General features: G+C 42.8%; 1 long non-coding RNA gene across 1 annotated transcript in view; it reads right to left on the bottom strand.

The window, feature by feature from the left end:
• The window catches only part of LOC134470794 (uncharacterized), an 87,184-nt gene that overhangs the window by 71,172 nt on the left and 1,183 nt on the right, over positions 1-14,829 (bottom strand). The window lies entirely within an intron of this gene.

Here is a 14,829-nt window from a genome sequence, read left to right as displayed (position 1 = left end):
TAATAGTGAAGATTATGAGGTGGTTATTATTCTAAGGCATCCCCTACCATAAGATCATTTGGGATATTTTTAAGAGAGAGCAAGCTATCTGTTATCCACAGCTGAGCTCAGGCCTTGCCTCAATGCATGGTAGGATCTCCAATGTAGTTGGCTAAATGTTGAGCAGAAGGGGCATGTGGTCTTCCTTGTATGACCCTGGCTTCAACATACAAAAGCCTTTTAGTTGGGTCTTGCCCAAAGTGATAAATTCAGATACTCAAATTCTCCAGTTTAGAGAGAAATTTAGTATACCAAGCAACTATCACGAACTCTTTGTTGTCTGTAATAATGAATACGAAGAACATAAACAGAAATGATTTTCAGTCAATAAATTCAGGCTCTGAAAATAGTAATGGAACCAATGTGAATGCCTGCTGTGATTTAGGTAGCATGAAAAAGAGGGGATGAGACCAAACCAAGGATAATAAGACACGAATGCAACAGCTGCACCTCTAGGTAGGAGGTACAGTGTGCCACAGGAGCTGCGGTGCGTGCTCAGTGAGAATTCAGACAAAGGACAGAGCATTTCTCTAAACCGACAGCATGTTTTCTAACCTTGGTAACACATAGGAAAAAGAAATGAATGCTATTTATATATTGCTTCTGCATTCCTCTACACAAATGGGAGGTATAAAAGATGAAGCAAAGTAAGTGAAAAATCAACAAATTGAAAAGTTTGGAAGTAACTGCATTCCTGTTTGCTGGCATATTTGGAAAAATCACTGTATTGTTAAACTCACACTGCAATAGCTCTATGCTTGTGAACAGTTTATATTTTCCTTGTTCTTGTCCCATCATCTCAAGCACAGTCCAGACCACAGTAAGGAATTCTGGTAAGTTTCTCAGAATCTCTACAGTTTGACAAACATGTTTGTAAGCAAATTCTTGTTGATCATCATGCATTGTCTGTGTGTTTTCTTCTCTATTCTTCTTCATCCTACTGAATCTTTGCTCAAAATCACAAGACTAGTAAGTAGTACAGACAAGGCAAGGCTCAAACCGAGTTTTCTCTGACTCTGGTTGTACTGCTCTTAGCCAGACTGGAGTCTCATTCATCCTAAAGACGACTGGATGTTGGCTACAGTAGGGTATTCCTTACATAGTGATCTGGAAGACACTATGTCCTTACAGGTTTTCCACCTTAGCGTGTATATTTTTCTGAACACCTAGAAAACAAAGTTCAAGACCCATGTATAGCTTAAATAGCATTTTATTCACTTGTGTATGTATTTCATTCATTCATTTCATTTATTGAATCAATTCCTTCCTATTATAGATTTATTCTTCATATATTTAGTGTATATCTATGAGTCAGACAAATACTAAAGGTGAGTCAGGGTTGCAAAGTGGACAACCCAGCTTAGAGTGGAATAAAAATCAAGGTCTCCCAAAAGCTTCCTTCCCTAATCCATCTGTGGATTACTACCTATCACCATACTATCTGTGATTTGGCAAAGACAGCACAACTTTCCTTTCTATCTTTCTAGGACGCTTGTTGTAGTCAGGGATTGTGCAGAGAACAATTAGAATCAGGACACAGAATTTATAATATTATTTCATGGTGGTCACCCAGAGTTAACACAAGAAAGTACAGGAAATCTATCCACAACACTAAAGACATAGAATATTCAGCCAAGGGCCTGCATCCCACAGCAATATCCTGAATGAGTCCAGATGAAGACCTAGAACCCATGACAATACCTCCCATGAGTCCAACTGGAGGTCTAGAGCCCATGAGGAGGACCTCTGCCAGTCTCTTTTATGGATCTGTGCTGGGAAGGCCCAAAGGTCAGCAGTGGAAGCTAGAAAGTCTATGCCAATGGGTGAAGGATCTGTGCTGGTAGGTTGAAAGTTCTGCACTGGAGCTGAGAAGTCATGTTCATAATAAAGACCAGAGCTGTCCTGAAAAGCACCACAGTCATCCTCAGTGACACAGAGGTCCCAAACTCCTCTGACGATGAGAACAGTTGAGTTCATGCCAGAAGCAGGCATGACAAGTTCATCCTGGAGACCAAGTGGCACATATCTTCCCCTCTGGAGGCAGGAAGCAATACTCAATGCAAGGACCAGAGCTCCCCCAAAGTGAACCACAGCCATTCTCACCAAGGTCCTGAGCTCCTCCAATGACAATGGCCAAACTCAAACTGGGGAATCTAGTCATGATGAGCTCCTCCAGAAGAACCAACAGCTCAAACAGCAATACTTAGAGAAACCCACAATGCCTTGCTTCTCCTTCTCCACATCTCTGTTTATGCTGGCCACTTTCCTCAGGTGGAACATCTACACTCAGCACCATGCTGATGTAATTCAGCTGATGTTAAGTTGACCACCAGTTTTTAATCCATAATAACCCTCATATGATCCTGGTCTAACTTGCTATCTGCAAGGCTCTGACTGAAATAATCATGCCACTTTAAACAGAATGCAGTAGAAGAACCACTGTCTAGGGAGAAAAGAGACCTAGATTTGAATCACATCTCTGCCATTATTATCCACAGCAACTTAAATAAGTTAACTGCTTTAGGCCTTTTAGCTCATATTTAAACCTTGGGAAAGTCACACATTTAGATTAAGCATGTTTAAGAATTAATACTTTGAACCCCGAATATGTGCTTAAATCCTAGGCATTTTTGTACACAGGTATATATTGTATCTAAACTTAATTCTCATACTGAGCAAATCAAAGATAAATGGTATTAGTTCCAGTAAAGTTACATAGTGATTAATTGGCATCAATTTGGTTTGAACACAAGTATTCTGCTTCTACTTCAAGATCTGACCAGCTCAAAAGTTCTATTCCTGTCACCTTCGAAGTTTTGTCTCTATTTTTCATCTTCTCAGAGCCAACTGTTTAGACAAAGATGATTCTTCATCGTATTCCTCAAATGTCCTTTCCTTTGTTTATGCCCCCTTCTGACGTCCTCCTTTTGAGACCTTATGTCATTGAGAAAATCATCTCCTTTTGCTGGAGAATATCTATATTGTTTTATTCTTGGGACCAAAAAAAAACTTCATATTCAAGTACAACCTAGCTTTGTGCTGTGGAAAGTCAACCATTACATACCTAGATGGCTGCCCCAAGTGTTTTATATATAATGCATTCAGAGTCTCATTACAGGCATACGTGACAATGTCCAAGGGCCACATTAAGTGTGAATGGCAACAAAGGAATTTCTCAAATAAACTTCATAAAAACAAAAATATTGTGGGGATAAAATGTTAGAGTTTTACCTCTGGCACTAGAAAGCAGTTCATTAAAGATATGAAAAATTTGTGGCACATCAAATGATTGAGCCATGGAGAAAGAAGATTCTCTTTTGGCTTCAGACCTATGCCGAGATCTGATCATGAATAGCTTGATTCTATTGGATCCCTCCCTATTTGTGTTTTACTGGAGCAAATGCATGGAAAGTTCCAAATTCCTAAATCTAAAGGGTAGGAGGTAAAGTAGGGCCAGAAGATGTACAAGACAAGAGCTCTACAATGTTGCCTTTCATGGTTGTTGTTTACCCTGAATGAATTATTTTTTAAAGCCCACCCGTCACAAACACATCATTAAATGGGATCCCTATAGGTTGAGAGGGCCATTAGGAATTAGAGACTATGTTGAGAGCTCCAAATCCCCTCCCTGTTCAGGAGATGTAGCCAAGTATCTTCTGGTGTAGGAAATCTAAAATTCCCTGGGTTTTGCAACTCCATTTTGAATGCTAACTGCTCCATTAAAGTGTGTTCTGATTACTCAAACTTAAATAGTCCAGATCATTCTTACTTTTGTCTAACCACAGCCCCTTCCCCTGATGTATTGTGCCTATTATGCCTTTACTTTTAAAGTATCTTATTGTAGATCAGTGCCCTTTGCCTCCTGACACTACTTCAGCTCTAACCCCTCACACAATGAAAAGACACCAAAATATCTGAAGACAAAAAGCAAGTCTATCATGTCTTACAAAAATGTGCTGCAAATATTCCCCTTTTACTATGAAATAAATTGAGATGACAGGTAGATGATAGATAGATAGATAGATAGATAGATAGACCAGAGCACCACCTACATATCTGATAAAAGTTAAAATGTAAACTGTAGTTTAGTACGAGAGAGCCACAAGTTTCCTCTATTATGATTATCCTAGTCACCACTTAGTTGAGCAGAAGAGAAATATGCAAGGCAAAACACTTCTGGAGAAGTAGAGCAAGGAGCCTACACCTGCAAACCATTCACTCCCAAAAGGAAAGAAGGTAGAGCTGAGTGTGACAAATTTCCAAGTAGAATATCCATTCTAACTCCCTAGAGACATTAGGAAATGGTTAAATAAACAAATAAATAAATTTTTTCCTACTTTGAAACATCGTCATTGAGGGAAGAGGCATTCTCCATTTGTACTCTGCAACATTTTCTTCTTAAATCAATGGAATTAAACATGAAGTTAGGGATTGCATAGCCCCACTAGAGAAGGGTATCTGTTGTCTGTGAGAGCAACCCATCCCTGGTTTCATGAGTCTGTCCTTCCGGTACCAACCAAGGTCCTATTTGCCATTTTCCTGGCAATATGGCCTGGCAGTTTAAGTTTTTCCTCAGATGGATTGGGGCTGCATCTGAAAAATATGTTAACTAATCAACTCCAAAGCCAGACTCTCCTCAAGGCTGAAAAATCCTCTACTCTATTTCCCACTCAATCATACTACTCAAGTATTATTCAATGTCCTTGTGTGTTAGTAACCTTTCTTTTGGTGGAACCAAATACCTGACTCTTGCAATGTGAAGGAGAGATTTGTTTACTTTATTGTTTTCCTTTTGTGGCTAGTGAGCTCCAAGGTATAAACATTGAGGTGGAAGGGTGTGATGGAGGAAATCTGCTCAGTTCACGGCAGCCAGGAAGTAGAGGGGAGGGCAGGAAACAGAGGCCACGAAGGTCCAGGAAACAGATGTACTCTCCAAGGTCATATTCTATGACCCGACCAGATGTGTGCTTTGCTAGTCTGCTAGGCATCTCTCAAGCAAATCAAACTGACAAGATTAACTATCTCATCCTTCAGTGAAATTCAGTGACCACAATAGGATGAGCCAAGAATGAAATGCATGGATGCAATCCAGACATAACACTCCAACTTTTTAATCATTGGCATCAAAACCATAATTGGGTTGCTCAAAATTTTATATAATTTTTTTCTGTCTTAAAATTTCCAGGAAAATATTAATATTTAAAGATTAAGTCTCCAAGTGAGTTAAAGTCTAAAGGCATTGCAGGTCAAAGGAATTAATATCCAAATTTAATCCTTTTACCTAGTTGAGATAAAGTTCAATCAAATTAAATACCCAAATCCATCCTCCTGTACTTACTAGGCTTCTTTATTTTTACCAGTGTGTTCCCACCAGTTCAGAGGGCACTGAGGTCTCCTTTAGTTCATTCAAAGCCTGGGAATGTATACAAATTCAATACCATCTTCTGATAAGCTCTAATAAGGACTTTATAGGACTTGCAAGAAAATTCACCCACTGAATTTAGAAGAGCCCAACTCCTAACTGCTGAAGGAGATTTTCAGCTCCAAGAAGAGTACTGCTGAAACAGAAACAGGGACTCAGTGATATGAGGAAAAAAGATATCTTGGTTTAAGGCATTGTTTAGCCTTTGGAATCACCTAAAATCCATGAGCTGGGAGGATAAATCAGTTAGCAGATATCTTACAGTGAGGGCAAAATACTGAGTTTCCTGTATCCCCTATTTCTTGGTTTTTCCTTTGCACTCTAGTATCTCAGTGTTACCCTGATGTCAATTTCTATCTAATTACAGCAACCATCCATTGTTGACCAGGGATGTTCCATCTGCACTGTGGGAGTGACTTCCATGCCTCTTTTGTAGATCTTGCTGAGTGGATTCCTGAACAGAAGCTCTTTGCATTCTGAGATCTTAGGGACCTGGTAAAGGCAGAACCTCTGCCCCATGAGCTTCTCAAAACACTGGTTATGTCTGACTTAAAATTCCTAAGTTCTCTGGCATGATCTTTCAGGATACCTACCGACATTAAAAAACAAGGCCTTTGAAATGCACCTACGAACTCTCCGAATACTTTCCACCCTCAAATCTGTGGGCCACTCACATGAATGCAGGATTCACCTCCCACGACTTCCTTCTTTGCTCTTGCATGCAAAATGGAGTTTAGAATGGATGACCTTGCACATCCTGGGTTAATGCCCGTGCCCCACATGAACAGTTAAAAACTAAAACCCCTCTGGTTCTTTAAAGAACTCAGCTTGTATTGTTCCACCCACTAATGCCTAAAGGACAGTGGAATGTTTCTTCACCCTATAATCAGATATTTGTCTCTGTTTCGTGTCTATCAACCAGATTCTGGCAAGAACTCAAACAGCGAGCTCGATGGCTCCCAAGCAAGACAGTTGAAGAACCCCAGCCATGTAGTTCTCCTCAAACCAGCTTCAAATTCTCTAAACTTCTGCCATTCACCAAGGCCAGTATATTGTGTGATTGTTTGAAAGACTTCATTAGGTCCTTGTGGATAAAATGCTAACTAAGTAACTATAAAAACTTTCCTGTGCCTTTGTTAAACTCCCACAAAACACCAGAGACAAAAGATGAAATTCCTGAAACAAGTTTAATTTGCTCTCCTAAATTTCACTCTTTTGTTTTCATAGCTCAGTGATATCAATCAATAAAAAATATTGGCAAACTTTGTAATTATTAAATGTAAACAATTGCTCCACTATTCCTGAGAAAAACTCAGCCCACACAGGATAATGGCACCCAATGCTCTCCATACAGAGTTGGATATCTGGAAGAAGGGCAGAAGCCAGCCAGCTGTTCTTCCTAAATTCCCGTCAGCAAGTCCCCCAACTTCAGCAGTAAGGGGTAGTGCCGAGTACAGACAACCCAGCAGATGTGCTTAAGGAAGATCACAACAGGCAAACAATTTCCTCATTCACAATGTCTTATTCATCTCCAGCAGCACCTAGCAAATTCTCATTTCATAGACATTCAGTGCGTGTGTACTAGCTGTGAGACCCAATTAGAGGGAAACCTGATTGCTTTTCCTTCTAGGTTTTACTGCTTCTGGAAAAGGAAACCTTTACAGTGTTGCAAGATGCAAACCCACTCAAAATGTGTATGTGTTTCTAGATTCCCCATCCCACACCCCAGCACACAGGCTCAGTCAAGAGATGAGCTATTTTTGTATCGAGTCTAAGAAATTTGGCTATAATGTCCTTTAAAATTAAGTTCAAAATCATTGTTTCTCACTCTGGTTCAGGGTACATTTCCGACCAGCTGTTATAACCTGTTTCCCCATGTGGGTAAGTAGGAAATACTAGAAGAGCCTTCTGCCTGGAAGCATCAGTGTGCTTGCTGGTTTTCCAGGTGGCTGTCCCAAGGCTTAGCCAAAGTCAGCTTCCCGCATGTCTGCGTAATTGAGGAAAGTTGAACCCAGAAGAACTGGAGAAGAACATCCAGGACAATGCCCTTTCACTCGTTAAAAAACTGAAGTCTAGGGAATGCCAAGTGCTATTTCCAGGCTCTTAGACAGCTGCAGTGATAATATCGGGGGTGGAACCCAGACCGTATAACCTAGGAATAGAAATTTCACTACTCTGATGCTTTTTTTATAGTCTTCAGACTAAGGAGCACCATTAAGATTACTCTAAGCTAGTGGCTGCAATGCCACACACTAGGAAAAGGGGAACATGAGCTAAAACAATTATGACTCCAGCAAAATTGCCTTGCATGTTTTTTGCAGAGCTGGGGATGGGGAGGTGCAAACATACTCTGGCTAAAGATGCTTGACCTCTATTTGATTGAAAGCAACATCTGGTCTCCAGGCTGCCAATGGTGTTTCCCCTATTGAGAGGTAGCCAATTGCAGACAGATGTGACATTTCCTCAATGCACTGTGTTGACATCACTGACATATACCTTACTTGAACAATGGGCAGACAAGCTTCTCAACACTTTACGTCTGAAGCAATTCCAGCCCAACAGAGCCCAGAGCGATTCTCCACGCGGGCTTCTCCAGCGATGTGCAGAAGGAGTCCAGGTGTCATGTTGGCCAGACCCCATCTTTTTTTCCTGCTCCATATCCTGTCACTTGAGCTCCCAAACATTCCCCTTCATACAATAAATACAAATCACAGAGCACATAGCCCAAGTCATGAACAGGTATATGGCCTATAAAAACAAGGTTGCACTTGAATTTCAGATACTCTAAAAGCCCCCAGATGAAATATTCCCCATATAGCTGTCATGTAGTGACTTAATCCTTACAGCAGGCCCCAGCCCCTCTCTAATCCCTTCTCTCCTACTTACCTTTCTATTCCCTTACTGACTTTTTGCCATTAGGTAGACAAAAAGGTACTGTTACATTGAATCTCCTAAAGAATATTCAGTCTACTTTGGAAATGTGGCAGCAATGCTAGAACTAGATCAGGGTCCACATTAATCCTAATTTCCATGTCAATTCCAATAGTTCAAAGAGAAAAGTTGTACAATCATTTACAAGTCTTTAACGTACTATTGTAATGTTCCTAATACTATATATAGTCGTATTAATTATAACAGCCAGAATTACCTCTTTTCAAGAAAGTGACTAGATTTCTGCTCACTTCGTGAATTGTGTGATATCAAAGGAATCATTGGGATCACACTGTAGGTCAGATCTGTGTCCTAACTTTTCTAATTTCCCACTTTTACCCATGAATGCTATTTATGGAGCATTTATTCTATGCCAGGCACTACTTAAAAATGCATTCTAGGGACTAAGTCAGTCGATCCTCATATGAAATGTGAATTAGCATCATCCTTATTGTGCATGTGAATAAAGTCAAACAGGACTTGAACCCAGGTAGGGGCAAGCCTATACTCTGAGTCACTGTGCTACCCCCTTCCAGACACACCCTAGTCTCTTTTTGTCCATATGGGCAAATTTGGGAGTTGTTCTCATTCAATGAAAAGTTGCTAAAGCAGGGAATCACACAAAAAGGTAACTGTCAAGTTTATTCTATACACTTATAAGCTAAAACATCTTTTTAAATCTTTTAAAATTACTTCATCTAGTTTTTTTAATACACGTCATGTTTGACAGGGCTCATATTTCAGTGGTTCACAAAATTATAGTCATAATGTTTAATGGGTTTAAGCAGGCTTAGGATGAACCATACTGAAATTTGGAAAATACATACTTGAACGATCAGCATTTGGCAAGCCTCAGGCCTCAAGGAGTATGGGTGAGAAAGAAAAGAGAGCGACAAATTAACGTGATGCATTAAATAAATGAAAGTTAGTGTACTTTCTCCAATACCATACAACACTTACATGTTAGTGCATTATTAGACATGCTTTATGTAGCATTTCTAAGTGGCATACAATACTGAAATTCTGTCTCTAAATGTAAAGGAAACAAGAACTATTGGTTTAGACAGAAAATATTCCAATGATTCCAATGATTCCAAATATGTAAAACAAAAGAAGTTCAAAAGAGTTTTAAGAATGACTAATTGCAGGTAAGAAAGAAGAGAGGCAAAGGCAGTACTGTATTTTTGTACGGAAGTAACTGGGAGAACAAACTACAGAACGAAGTAGAGAACATTTGCTGGACAGGGGACATACTTCCAGACAACGTGAGGACTGTCTGTCATTTCAGGTCAGCAGAACATCTCCAAGTAAGTATTTATCAGGGTATTAGAGTGGAGTGCTAATTCTTGAAACCAAAGTCAAGGTTGGAAGAATGTTTTTAACATCTTTTGTCAACTAGAGTTGTGGATTTGGATATTTCTTCTCTTTCTCCAAAGAAAAAAAAGGAGAAAAAAAATTTTAAACAAAAAGGTAATTGTCGGTATCGCTCCCGGCCGGCAGGAAAGACACACGACAAAGTCTGGCAGTGTGCAACCTTGTCTTTATTTGTCTCCGCGTGGGCCCCGCGAGGCCTCCGCTCTGCCACCAGCCCTTTCTCGCCGGTGGACTTTCTCTATCTCTCTCTGTGCTTCTCTCTCGTGGCGGGAGAGGCATTCACTTTTATAGGGTAACAGTGGCCAATCAGTTCAAAGCGCGCGATGCGGGCTGATTGGCTAACATCAGTTGTTGCTAGGCAGACTATTCTATTGCGCGGGCTGCTTACGTCGCCAGGGCAATCAGGGGGCAGGAAGCAGGCGCCAACTTGGCTCACTCGATGGGAGGGGTAATTTAGCTCAGGCTTTGCTCTTTTCTACAGGCCGCATAACCGCCAAGTAAGGCGACCGGGCTCGGCCGCGGCTCCCAACATCTCCCCCTATTTTATTTACTTTGAATGAATGTATGCATCGCAGCCCGCCCTGGATTGAGTGCAGAGGCTTATGCCCTGTGTTGAGGCCCACCGTAGGCCCTTGGCTTGGACCCTGGTCGGCCGCCCCCGGGTCCGCCAAGGCCTTGAGACCCTCGTCCTTTTTCCAGGGCCAGGAGTGAACTGGACGGAACCTGGATGCACATAGGCATGCACTCATGCCCCTCCGTGTGATCCCCTCGGAGAGGCATCTAGATCTGGGCAGATTCTAGTAATCCAGCGGCTTTCGTGCAGTATGGGGTAGGGCCTGGCTTAGGTCGAGTCGTGCTGGGGAGGCATGCTCTTACCCGTCATTGACTCACCCACCCTGCTGTGTGGTGTCAATAGGGAAGGAATGCGGAAGACCCGCCACATCTAGACCCGGTCGTAGGCCAGTCGAGCGAGCCATGCGTAGGCCTGGGGGTCATTGTGCCCATCACGGGCTGCTGCCAGGGCCGCATGGGCAACCAGGCGTACTTGACGCCGGGCCGCCACAAGGCGCCCATTAATAAATGATGTAACCCATCGGAGCAAGAATGGTCCTACAAGTAAGAACAGAAGCAAGGAGCACAGGGGACCTAACAATGGTAAAACATAGGGGAGCAAGCCATTCCAGGCTCCCCAAAAAGGGATTGTCCTGCAGTTCTTTTAGGGCTCATCTTGTTGTTGGGTCTGCGGTTGGCCTCTGGTGGAACAGGCCTGATCTTCAGTCGAGGGACTTGTCGCGTCAACCTCTCTGGGACCCACAGTGGTTCTCGTCCCGGTTCCTGCGGAAAAACACAAACCGCGCCTCGGTTCCAGCTAACCACCGGATCCGGGCCCATCCATTGTCATGCCATAGATAACCGCGCCTTTGGAGGCAGGCCTTGGCTTACTCCCCCTTTTTGTTTTTTATTTTTTTTATTTTTTTTATTTTTGGTCTTTTTTTTTTTTTTTTTTTTTTTTTTTTTTATCGGTACCAGGGATCGAACTCGCGATTGACTGCTTACAAGGCAGGCGCTTATGCCGCTGAGCTAAATCCCCAGCCCCCGTTTCCTCGACCGGCGTTTTTTTCAGCCTGCTCGGCAGAGTAGCCGCCCATGAAAATACCGTCCGCCCCGCGGTGCAACGTCATAGGACGGCGGTCGCGACAGAGTGGAACGGGGCGTCACTTCCTGTGCCGGCTGAGAGAAAGGAGGGTTCCCTGTAGCGGCCTCTCGGCGGGGAGCCGCTTCTGGAGAAGAGCTCCAGGGCGGAGCGGATGGCTCTCTATCTCCTCCCTGCCAGAGAGCGCTCGGGGGTCCTTTTTCCTCTCTCTGCTTTTTTCGAGCGGCGCACGCACACAATTCGCGGCGCAACTCGGCATAGGAGTCAAGGCACGCATGTATCATTTCCCACAGGGGGCGAATAGCCGGCGAAATATCGCCTCCCAATTCCGCCGAGGCGAGGTCCCCGCCTAACTTCTCCCATGACGGCAGGTTTAAATGCCCTGTGGGTAAAAACCAGGGAGCCACCCTATCTACCTCTGCTATGAATAGTTTCAGTGTTTTTTGACCTACCCTGAGGTCTCTAGCTTTTAAAAGCTTCCTAAGGGCCTTTACCAAGGGCCGCGCTTCCGTGCTCGGTAAATTACCCATCCTCAACCTCTAAGGGCTGTTACTCACCGCGTGTGACTTAGAGAACCCGTCACCTACGCGTGAGCCTGAGGGGAGTCTAAAAGCCCTGTAGGTGCGCGCCACCCAGAGCCCAGGCTTATCCCCAACTCACCTGTCCGGCAGCACCACGCTGGAGCGTTGCACACCACTGCCGTGTCTCGGGGTTGATCAGTCCCCGTACGGGCCACCAGATGTCGGTATCGCTCCCGGCCGGCAGGAAAGACACACGACAAAGTCTGGCGGTGTGCAGCCTTGTCTTTATTTGTCTCCGCGTGGGCCCCGCGAGGCCTCCGCTCTACCACCAGCCCTTTCTCGCCGGTGGACTTTCTCTATCTCTCTCTGTGCTTCTCTCTCGTGGCGGGAGAGGCATTCACTTTTATAGGGTAACAGTGGCCAATCAGTTCAAAGCGCGCGATGCGGGCTGATTGGCTAACATCAGTTGTTGCTAGGCAGACTATTCTATTGCGCGGGCTGCTTACGTTGCCAGGGCAATCATGGGGCAGGAAGCAGGCGCCAACTTGGCTCACTCGATGGGAGGGGTAATTTAGCTCAGGCTTTGCTCTTTTCTACAGGCCGCATAACCGCCAAGTAAGGCGACCGGGCTCGGCCGCGGCTCCCAACAGGTAATCTTATCAACATGTCAACATGCAAAATTTGGAGGCCCAAAGAGTGAGGTAGAGAAGTGATTCATGACCCCCCCCCCAATGGCATCTGGAACCCATTGAAAAGATGGCGGTGCAGCATGAAACCACTATCCTTTAAGAATCCTGTTTCCAGATATTTCTAGAAACATCCTTTTTTTCTTCTCTAAAGCCTTCCTTCCCTGACACCTCTAAGACTTTGAAGAGTACCTACTCAATCCAAGGGGTCAGTGGATTTTAGTGCTTTAAGAAGAGTGACTTGGAAAAACAAACCAATGAAAGTGCTGCAATCCAAAAAGTCCACTTATCATTTTGTTTGTTTGTTTGTCTTTGGTACAGAAATTGAACCCAGAACCTTGAGCTTGCCAGTCAGACACTGGCCGCTGAGCTATACCCCATCCCTTAGTCCATTATCTTTTACTTTTAGGGAACACAAAGAATTTGTCTGTAAACAGTAATCCAGTTCTCCTGATCATGAGGATAAAAGGCAAATTAAAGTTGCATCAACAAGATTAAAAAGAAATAATTGCCAGGTAGAAGTAGAAATGTGCTCTAATGTTGCCACATAACATGGGAGGTAAGGCAACCTACAGGTGAGGACTCAAGAGTGGGTTTACAATTTGTCAGTGAACACTATTCTTCAACCAATTTGGTCCAATTCCTCTCAAAAAGAAGATATACGTATTGTCCAAAGATCTCCGCCACAGCCCTGGAGTAGTTTTCTTTCCACATAGAGGCAGAAAAAGAATTCCCCCTCTTAGAGAATTGTGCATAACTCTGTTCTTCCCCTGGTCACACTATTTCAGATGTCACAGTCATAATTCACACCTGTGAGCCACGCCTACAAAGTCAATCAACCACAGACTGAAAATGTTTGAAAAACATTGCTTTTGTACTGAAAATGCATGGATGTTTTTATTGTCATCATTTTATAACCAATACTAATTATACAGCATTTGTATCATGTTAAGTGGTGTAAGTAATCTAAAGACGACTTAAATTATATAGAAAGATGTTCATGGAGTATATACAAGTACGATGACATTCTCTGCAAGGGCTTGGCAATTGTGGGAAAAAGAAGGGATCCTTCAACCAAGCTAGTGAAGATACTGAAGGATGATTCATTATATTTTAAACACAAGTCCACATATACACACTTACAGTTTGGGGTGAGTCTTCTAGCTGTACTATATTTCCCATGTAATTCTCTCAACCTTCTGCACCCAAGAAAGCAGAAAGCAGAGCAAGTTGCCTGTCTCTCGGTCCACATTAGCTATCTTTCCTGTCTCAGAATGAGTAGCTTTCTTTGGTGAAAACCCACTCTTAGTATTGGCTATGCTTCTTGCTAGAAAAAAGCAGATCCCCTGCCATACAAGAAGTATGTCAAATGCATTACGCTTTATACTGAAACATTCTTGTGGTTTAGTTGCATGAATCAGAGCTTTGGATAGATAAGAGAAAGCAATGAAACAGATTAATAGTTAATAGAAAAGCTGATTGCTCCATTTTATCACAGAGATGTTCCCACCTGGGTCCCACAATCCTTTGCTGCCCACTGTTTACTCCGGTCTTTTTCATTTATGGCACTCTTGTTTTCTATATCTCAGTTTTTTGTGCTTTTACAAAGTGTAAAGTTTAGCAGAATTTGAGCACTGGAAGAAAGAAATGACCATGTGCTTTGGAAGGACTTGGTGGCCTTCCAAAAGGTCAGGGACAGTGTCCCTAAGACCCTGTAGCATGTATAGTGCCACCACTTTATATGACATCATGTTCCCAGTTCTAAATTGGTGTGCCACTTCTCCTGAGGTGTGTTACTTTTTTGCTGGATATCAATTTTTTAAAAAATCAAAAGATACTGTGTTCAAATTTTAAAAATGTGTTACAGTAAAAGATACATTAATCCCTCTCAAAGTACTCCTCTCTTCCTCTACCTCTGACACATTTCTCCCATCCTTCTGCCACTTTCTGAAGCAATTCTGTTTCTTCTTGCATGAGTATCTTCATGAGGTGTAATAAAAAATATAGTGAACACTGCTGCTGAGTGCCTCACCCAGCAGAGGAGTAAGTTCATAAAACATCAGCGTGAGTCCTCATCTGTCTCATAGAACCTGGCACTGTGGGCCTCCAGATCTTCTGCAAAGTCAAAATGACCATAAAAGGAAAATGTTTTCAGTTGATTCAGGACATCTATGCGGTTGTGACAAAAGACACTCACCACAG

The sequence above is a fragment of the Cavia porcellus genome, unplaced genomic scaffold (genome assembly GCF_034190915.1).
Source record: "Cavia porcellus strain 051 isolate PalLab524CR breed Dunkin Hartley unplaced genomic scaffold, mCavPor4.1 scaffold_1, whole genome shotgun sequence".
Lineage (NCBI taxonomy): Eukaryota > Metazoa > Chordata > Mammalia > Rodentia > Caviidae > Cavia > Cavia porcellus.
Note: the sequence above shows the minus strand (reverse complement) of the source record. Positions and strands in the feature narration are given on the sequence as shown.